The following is a 7943-nucleotide window of genomic DNA, read 5'->3' on the forward strand; positions in this document are numbered from 1 at the left end:
AAGAAGTGATCTAAATTAAAAAAAAGTTAAATTTTATAAAAAAAATATATATGTGATTCTTATCATGTTATAATAACAAATATCTTGTAAAAAACAATCAAAAAAGGTAAAAAAATTATTTAAAAAAAAGCGCATTAAGGAAATGATATAAATGAAAGTAATAATCGAAATGAAGTAAGAAAAATAATATGATTGATGATGAATGGAACTAAATGTAGTCACTTTGATATTCAGTAAAATTTAAAGGTAAAATTTTTAGTTTTTAAAAATAAAAAATTATTAAATTTAAAAACAAATAAAGCATTGCGTGTCTGACGAGTCATCAAAAATGCCTCCCAGGATTGATGATCCTTCATTTCCACCATTGTTGTCACCAACGTGATGCAGTAGTAGGTTTGTCAAATAGTCGTGGGTTCGAGTGTAGCAAACGAATAAAGGCGGGTAAAAGAAATAAAAATCTCAATAGAAACAACAAAAGTTTGGTAGAGTTACTTTTCATCTTTTGAAGTCGTAGTAGATTATATAGAACATGTTTCATAAAAAATGTATGATAAAATAATCGAGGTGTACCCAAATTAGTATTATCATTGATTATAGGAGAAGTTCATTTATGATTGAGTTGAGGAGCAACTTGATCACAAGTGGCTGGAATATTCAATACACAGTAATTGAGTTGACTTTTTATACATGCTCATTCAGGGATAAGTACTGGAAACTCGAAAGAAAAGAAAAGAGTAACTAATTTCATTAAATCTTTCTTATGATGTAAATTTATAATATCAACTTTAATATACGAATCACCATTATAATGGGATTAAACATAGACCCCTTGTTTATATATTGGAGCAAGGGCAGATTTTCAATTTATGATGTATAATGTATATTGTATTAAGCATACCATACTTGTATAATACAAGCAAATATCTTTTTCACAAGTTGTTGCTAATGAATACTAAATCCGGGACTGCAAAAATACTCGCTAAGCACTCAAACAGGGCAAAAAGGAAATTATAGTCTGTCAGACAGCCATGAGACCATCTGAGGCCTGAATCAGGTCTAAGAACGATCATCTACTGCAACCACAGCTCGAGGAGCCATGGATGGCTGTTAATCACACTCTGGTCAGATGGCCATGCTTCATCAACCAAACTTGGAATCCTGTCTCCTTAGAAATCAAGGATCAGTGGTACGAGCCTATAGAACAGATCCTGTTCAAGTAAGGTCGTGACATATGCTACTGGCACGAAGCCTCATAAAGCTGGAGCTTATGTATTGCACTGCCGATGTGGGAGCAGTATGTTGGCCCCTGACGCAGCGTCGCTGACTACTACGCAATCTCCAAGTCTCAAGTGCAACAAAAGCTTAGATGATTTTTGATTCATTACAGAAAAATCACTAATTTGGTAAACCAATTCCCAGTAGGAAGAACGGTTAGTAACTGGCTCATAGTAGTAAACCAGAAATCTTTTTGAAGAAAATATATACATATGCAGAGGAAGAAAAAAATCATTCAATTCCAAAAAATAAGGAAAACTCCTCTATCACTTTAGAAAAGTCACAACCTTTCAGAAATATCACAATCTTTCAAAAAAATCACAATCCTTCCGAAAAGTCACAAACTTTTAAGAAAAATGACAACCTTTCATTTTTTTCATTTACACCTTTTTAAACCCAATAAGAACCGAAGGAAACAGAATGCACTGCCTACAATAAGTTCAGTAGCAAAGCCTAATAGTTTCTCAGTATTTCATTCGACAATCAATCAAAACACCAGTAGAGATGGCCCGAACCAAAGTGAAAGTGAATAAACAGCAATACTATAAATCAAGAATGGCAGAGATCTCCAAGGTCAATACAATCAATAATATCAAAGAAACAAATTATAACAAAAGTATTTCGAAAAGGGTGATGAAGTTGAAGTGGGAAGTCACGAAGATGGATTCGTAGGTTCTTACTATAGAGCAACTATTCTTTCTATGATTGACCTGTTGAATCCATCCCATTTTTTGGTCAACTTTAGCTATTCAATTGGTACAAGCAATTGTTAAAAAGGAATAGTAATTGGAGTTGAAAAGAAAAGATTTGGTAGTTGGCAAATTGGTAAGATTTGCATCCATTTTTGACTTTGCTATATTTACCTATGTCATTAGTGACATAAGCATGGTTTTATCCTTCTATAAATAGAGCATTCTTGCTCATTTGTAGAACACACCATGTTAGAGAGAAAAACCATTTTGAGAGCAAAGTGAGGTATTCCATAGACTATACAAGAAAATAGTCTGTGAAGAAAAATAGAGTGTGAGCGATATTTTAGTAAGACGGAAACCAAAAGAGTGTTGTTCCTTTTGAGTGTGTAGTAGTCACTTTGAGTATTGTATTCGTGACTACACAGTGTAAAATTCCTTACTATAGTAATATCAATTGCTCCTCTTAGTCCGTGGTTTTTTCCCTTATTCAGAAGGGTTTCCACGTAAAATTCTTGGTGTCGTTATTTTCCCATTTTATTTCCATTACTTTACCGTATATATTTTTGTGCTTGTCCGCGTTTTCCCAACAAACTGGTATCAGAGCCAAGGTTTTATCTGAGTATGCTCTGTGGTTGCAGCACAGTCTGAACTTCCACATCAGAAAAGATTTACTTTGATTTGCGATAACTATATTTTTTGGGGAAAACAATGGAAGCCAACACAAGTAGAATGGTTACTTTGAATGGTGTTAATTATGCCATTTGGAAGGGAAAAATGGAAGATCTGCTTTATGTTAAGAATTTTTACAAACCAGTATTTACCACTGTAAAGCCTGATAATAAAACACATGAAAAGTGGAATCTGTTGCATAGACAGGTCTGTGGATTCATTAGGCAATGGGTCGACGATAATGTGTTGAACCATATTTCTGGGGAAACACATGCTCGAACCCTATGGGAGCATCTTGAAAGTTTGTATGCTCGAAAGACTGGCAACAACAAAATGTTCTTAATAAAGCAGATGTTGAGTTTGAAGTATCATGATGGTTCTCCGATGACAGACCATCTGAATAATTTTCAGGGGATAATGAACCAATTATCTGCTATGGGCATCAAATTTGATGAAGAAATTCAAGGCTTGCTTCTACTTGGTTCCCTACCAGATTCTTGGGAAACATTTAGAACGTCATTGTCAAATTCTGCTCCGGATGGTGTGATCTCTATGGATTCCGCCAAGAGTAGTGTCTTGAACGAAGAGATGAGAAGAAAAACTCAAGGTTCCTCTTCGTCGGATGTCCTGATAACTGGCCCCAGGGGGAGAAATAAAACTCGTGGTTCTCAGCATAGAGAACAAAATAGGAGCAAATCCAAAGGCAGACTTAAGGATATTGAGTGCTATCATTGTGGCATGAAAGGGCACACAAAGAAGTTCTGCAGGAAGTTGAAGAGGGAGAACAAAAACAAAGAGGAAACTAAAGAAGATGGCAATGAAAATTGCCTAGCCACCGTCACCACCGAAGATCTTGTTACCGTTCTTGATGCAAACATGATAAATATTGCTTGTGATGAGTCAAGCTGGGTTGTGGACACTGGTGCCGCATCTCATGTGACATCAAGGAAGGATTTTTTCTCTTCCTACACTCCTGGTGATTTTGGAACCTTGAGTATGGGTAATGAGACTGTTTCTAGGGTGGTTGGTATTGGTACAATTTGTTTGGAAACTAGTGTTGGAACTAAACTAGTTTTGAACAATGTGAAACATGCTCCTGATGTTCGTCTGCACCTAATTTCTGTTGGTGTTTTAGATGATAAAGGATATGTTAGTACCAACGGTGATGGAAAATGGAAGCTCATTAAGGGTTCCTTGGTTGTGGCTCGTGGTAACAAACGTCGTGGTCTATACTGGACTACGGCCTCTGCTTGTGTTGATATGGTGAATGCGGTTGAGAGCGATAGCTCTTCAACATTATGGCACAAGAGGCTTAGCCACATTAGCGAGAAAGGACTTAATATTCTAGCCAAGAAGAAATTATTGTCAAATTTCCAAAGTTCTAAATTAGAAAAATGTGAGCACTGCTTGGCTGGTAAACAAAATAGAGTTTCCTTTAAGTCCTACCCTCCTTCGAGAAAGACAGAGTTGCTTGAGTTAGTGCACTCTGATTTATGTGGTCCAATGAAGACAAAGACATTGGGTGGTGCACTTTACTTTGTCACTTTCATTGATGATTGCTCGAGAAAACTTTGGGTCTATGTCTTGAAGACTAAAGACCAAGTGTTAGGTGTCTTTAAGCAGTTTCAGGCTTCAGTTGAAAGAGAAACTGGAAAGAAAGTGAAATGTATTCGTACTGATAATGGTGGTGAATATTGTGGACCATTTGACGAATACTGCAAGCATCAAGGTATTAGACACCAGAAGACTCCTCCCAAGACTCCTCAGCTTAATGGTTTGGCTGAGAGGATGAACAGGACCTTGATGGAAAGAGTTAGATGTTTGCTTTCTGAAGCAAAGTTGCCAAACTCATTTTGGGGTGAGGCTTTATTGACCGCTGCACATGTTATTAATCTATCTCCTGCTGTTGCTTTGCAAAGTGATGTACCAAATAGTGTTTGGTATGGAAAGGATGTTTCCTATGACCATTTGAGAGTATTTGGTTGCAAAGCTTTTGTACATGTGCCGAAAGATGAGAGGTCAAAGTTAGATGCCAAGACAAGGCAATGCATCTTCATTGGATATGGCCTAGATGAATTTGGTTACAGGCTATATGATCCAATTGAAAAGAAACTTGTGAGAAGCCGTGATATTATTTTCATGGAGAATCAAACAATTGAAGATATTGACAAAGCGGAGAAGGTAGAATCTTCAAATTTTGATGGTATAGTTCATCATGATGAAGTTCCTCACACAAGTGTGCATGATGTTGTTGGGTTTGATAATCATGGTGACGCCCAGAATCATGTATCGAATCAACATGTTGATGTTGATAATAACAATGATATTGTTATTGATGATCCTGTTGCTCATGAAGTTGTGGACGAATCAAATATTCCGCTTCGGAGGTCCACAAGACAGCGGTTTCCTTCCTCCCGTTATTCACCCAATGAGTATGTGTTACTCACTGACGGGGGAGAACCTGAATGTTATGAGGAGGCCATGGAAGATGAGCACAAGAATCAATGGATTGAAGCCATGCAAGACGAGATGAAGTCTTTGCATGAGAACCACACTTATGAGTTGGTAAAATTGCCCAAGGGCATGAGAGCTTTGAAGAACAAGTGGGTGTTCAAAGTTAAAGTTGAAGAACACAACTTGAAGCCCAGGTACAAAGCTAGATTGGTTGTTAAGGGATTCGGTCAAAGGAAAGGTATTGACTTTGACGAAATATTTTCTCCTGTTGTGAAAATGTCCTCGATTCGCACAGTTCTAGGTTTGGCTGCTAGTCTTAATTTAGAGATTGAGCAGATGGATGTGAAGACGGCTTTCCTTCACGGTGACCTAGAAGAAGAGATTTATATGGAACAACCTGAGGGCTTCAAAGTAGATGGTAAAGAAAATTTTGTATGCAAACTCAAAAAGAGTCTCTATGGCCTAAAACAAGCTCCCAGACAGTGGTACAAAAAGTTTGAATCTGTTATGGGGGAGCAAGGCTATAAGAAGACTTCTTCAGATCATTGCGTATTTGTACAAAAATTTTCTGACAAAGATTTTATCATCCTTTTGTTGTATGTGGATGATATGTTGATTGTGGGCAAGAATACTTCCAAGATTGACGAGCTGAAGAAAGAGTTGTGTAAGTCTTTTTCTATGAAAGACTTGGGTCATGCCAAGCAAATTTTGGGCATGAGAATTACTCGTCTTAGAGATAAAAGGAAGATTTATTTGTCCCAGAAGAAGTACATTGAACGCGTATTGAAGCGCTTCAATATGAAGAATGCGAAGCCTGTAAGTATACCTCTTGCTGGTCATATGATGTTGAGCAAGAAGATGTGTCCTACAGCTAGGGAGGAAAAAGAGAACATGACCAAAGTTCCATATTCCTCCGTTGTCGGAAGTCTAATGTATGCAATGGTGTGCACTAGACCTGATATTGCTCATGCAGTTGGTGTTGTCAGTAGATTTCTCGAAAATCCGGGAAAAGAGCATTGGGAAGCTGTGAAATGGATACTCAGGTATCTTAGAGGAAGCTCAGATGAATGCTTGTGTTTTGGAGCATCAAATCCAATCTTGAAAGGCTATACAGATTCTGATATGGCAGGTGACCTTGATAATAGAAAATCCACTACTGGATATTTGTTTACTTTTTCAGGGGGAACTATATCATGGCAGTCAAAGTTGCAGAAATGTGTTGCACTATCTACAACTGAAGCTGAGTATATTGCGGCTACTGAAGCCGGCAAGGAGATGATATGGCTAAAGCGATTTCTTCAAGAGCTTGGTTTGAATCAGATGGAGTATATTGTCTATTGTGACAGTCAGAGTGCAATAGACTTGAGCAAGAACTCCATGTACCATGCAAGAACAAAACACATTGACGTCAGATATCATTGGATTCGTGAGAAAGTGGAGAATGAATCATTTCACGTCAAAAAGATTCACACAAGTGAAAATCCTGCAGATATGCTGACCAAGATGATACCGAAAGACAAGTTCGAGTTATGCAAAGAACTTGTGGGTATGAGCTCTCTCTAAAGAAGTTGAAGATACCTTCTTCCAGTAAATGGGACTGGAGGGGGAGATTTGTTGAATCCATCCCATTTTTTTGTCAACTTTAGCTATTCAATTGGTACAAGCAATTGTTAAAAAGGAATAGTAATTGGAGTTGAAAAGAAAAGATTTGGTAGTTGGCAAATTGGTAAGATTTGCAACCATTTTTGACTTTGCTATATTTACCTATGTCATTAGTGACATAAGCATGGTTTTATCCTTCTATAAATAGAGCATTCTTGCTCATTTGTAGAACACACCAAGTTAGAGAGAAAAACCATTTTGAGAGCAAAGTGAGGTATTCCATAGACTATACAAGAAAATAGTCTGTGAAGAAAAATAGAGTGTGAGCGATATTTTAGTAAGACGGAAACCAAAAGAGTGTTGTTCCTTTTGAGTGTGTAGTAGTCACTTTGAGTATTGTATTAGTGACTACACAGTGTAAAATTCCTTACTATAGTAATATCAGTTGCTCCTCTTGGCTCGTGGTTTTTTCCCTTATTCAGAAGGGTTTCCACGTAAAATTCTTGGTGTCGTTATTTTCCCATTTTATTTCCATTCCTTTTACCGTATATTCTTTTGTGCTTGTCCGCGTTTTCCCAACATGACCCAAATCATTACATCGTCAAGTACAAGACTCTGTCAACTGATGATGAATCTGAACTGCTGGAGGAGGTGATCCCTACAATCGAGGTCCTCCCTGTTCTTCCTCATCGAGATGGAACAATGTCAGAACACGGATTCCATTTATATGATATAGTAGATGTGTATGCCAATGATGGATGGTGGTTTGGATGTATCAGTGCCATAATTGGAGAAGAGTATTATATCTATTTCCCTTCAACTGAAGATAACATTGCATACCCTTCTCATGTCTTGAGATTTCATCAAGAATGGTCTAACTGCGAGTGTCTTCCTGATATCAATTTATGCATGTGATCCTCTATGTCTTCCTTCTATTCTTCCTGTAATGATATCACTATTTTCACATCAAAGTTCAATTCTCTCTTCAGCATTTATCAGGTAAGATTTTGCATGTTTTAATTGAGCTTGTTTTTTTTCCGTCATTTTTATTTTCATCAAAGTTGAAGTTTCAAATTTGTTTTGGCTGAGCGAATGTTCCTTTATTTTTCCATTTGAGATTTTCTTATTGATGTTGGATTATCCTTTTGATTGAGTGATTAAGTTTGATTTAGGTGTGTGAATATATGAAATTTGATTTGGGTATTGTGGGGTATGGAGGTTTATAAGAGATGGATAAGAAGGAACAAAGAT

At 37.1% G+C, this 7943-nt stretch overlaps 1 non-coding gene and 1 pseudogene across 1 annotated transcript; one reads left to right on the plus strand and one right to left on the minus strand.

Annotated features, from left to right (window-relative positions):
- Nucleotides 1-1012: 1012 nt before the first annotated feature.
- LOC114074992 lies at nt 1013-1226 on the minus strand. Its single transcript, XR_003575369.1, has one exon. It is a non-coding gene; the product is annotated as a small nucleolar RNA U3 (small nucleolar RNA).
- Nucleotides 1227-1779: 553 nt separating this feature from the next.
- LOC114074867 lies at nt 1780-7724 on the plus strand (annotated as a pseudogene).
- Nucleotides 7725-7943: the final 219 nt, after the last annotated feature.

Source organism: Solanum pennellii, chromosome 11 (assembly GCF_001406875.1).
Source record: "Solanum pennellii chromosome 11, SPENNV200".
In the NCBI taxonomy this organism is placed as follows: domain Eukaryota; kingdom Viridiplantae; phylum Streptophyta; class Magnoliopsida; order Solanales; family Solanaceae; genus Solanum; species Solanum pennellii.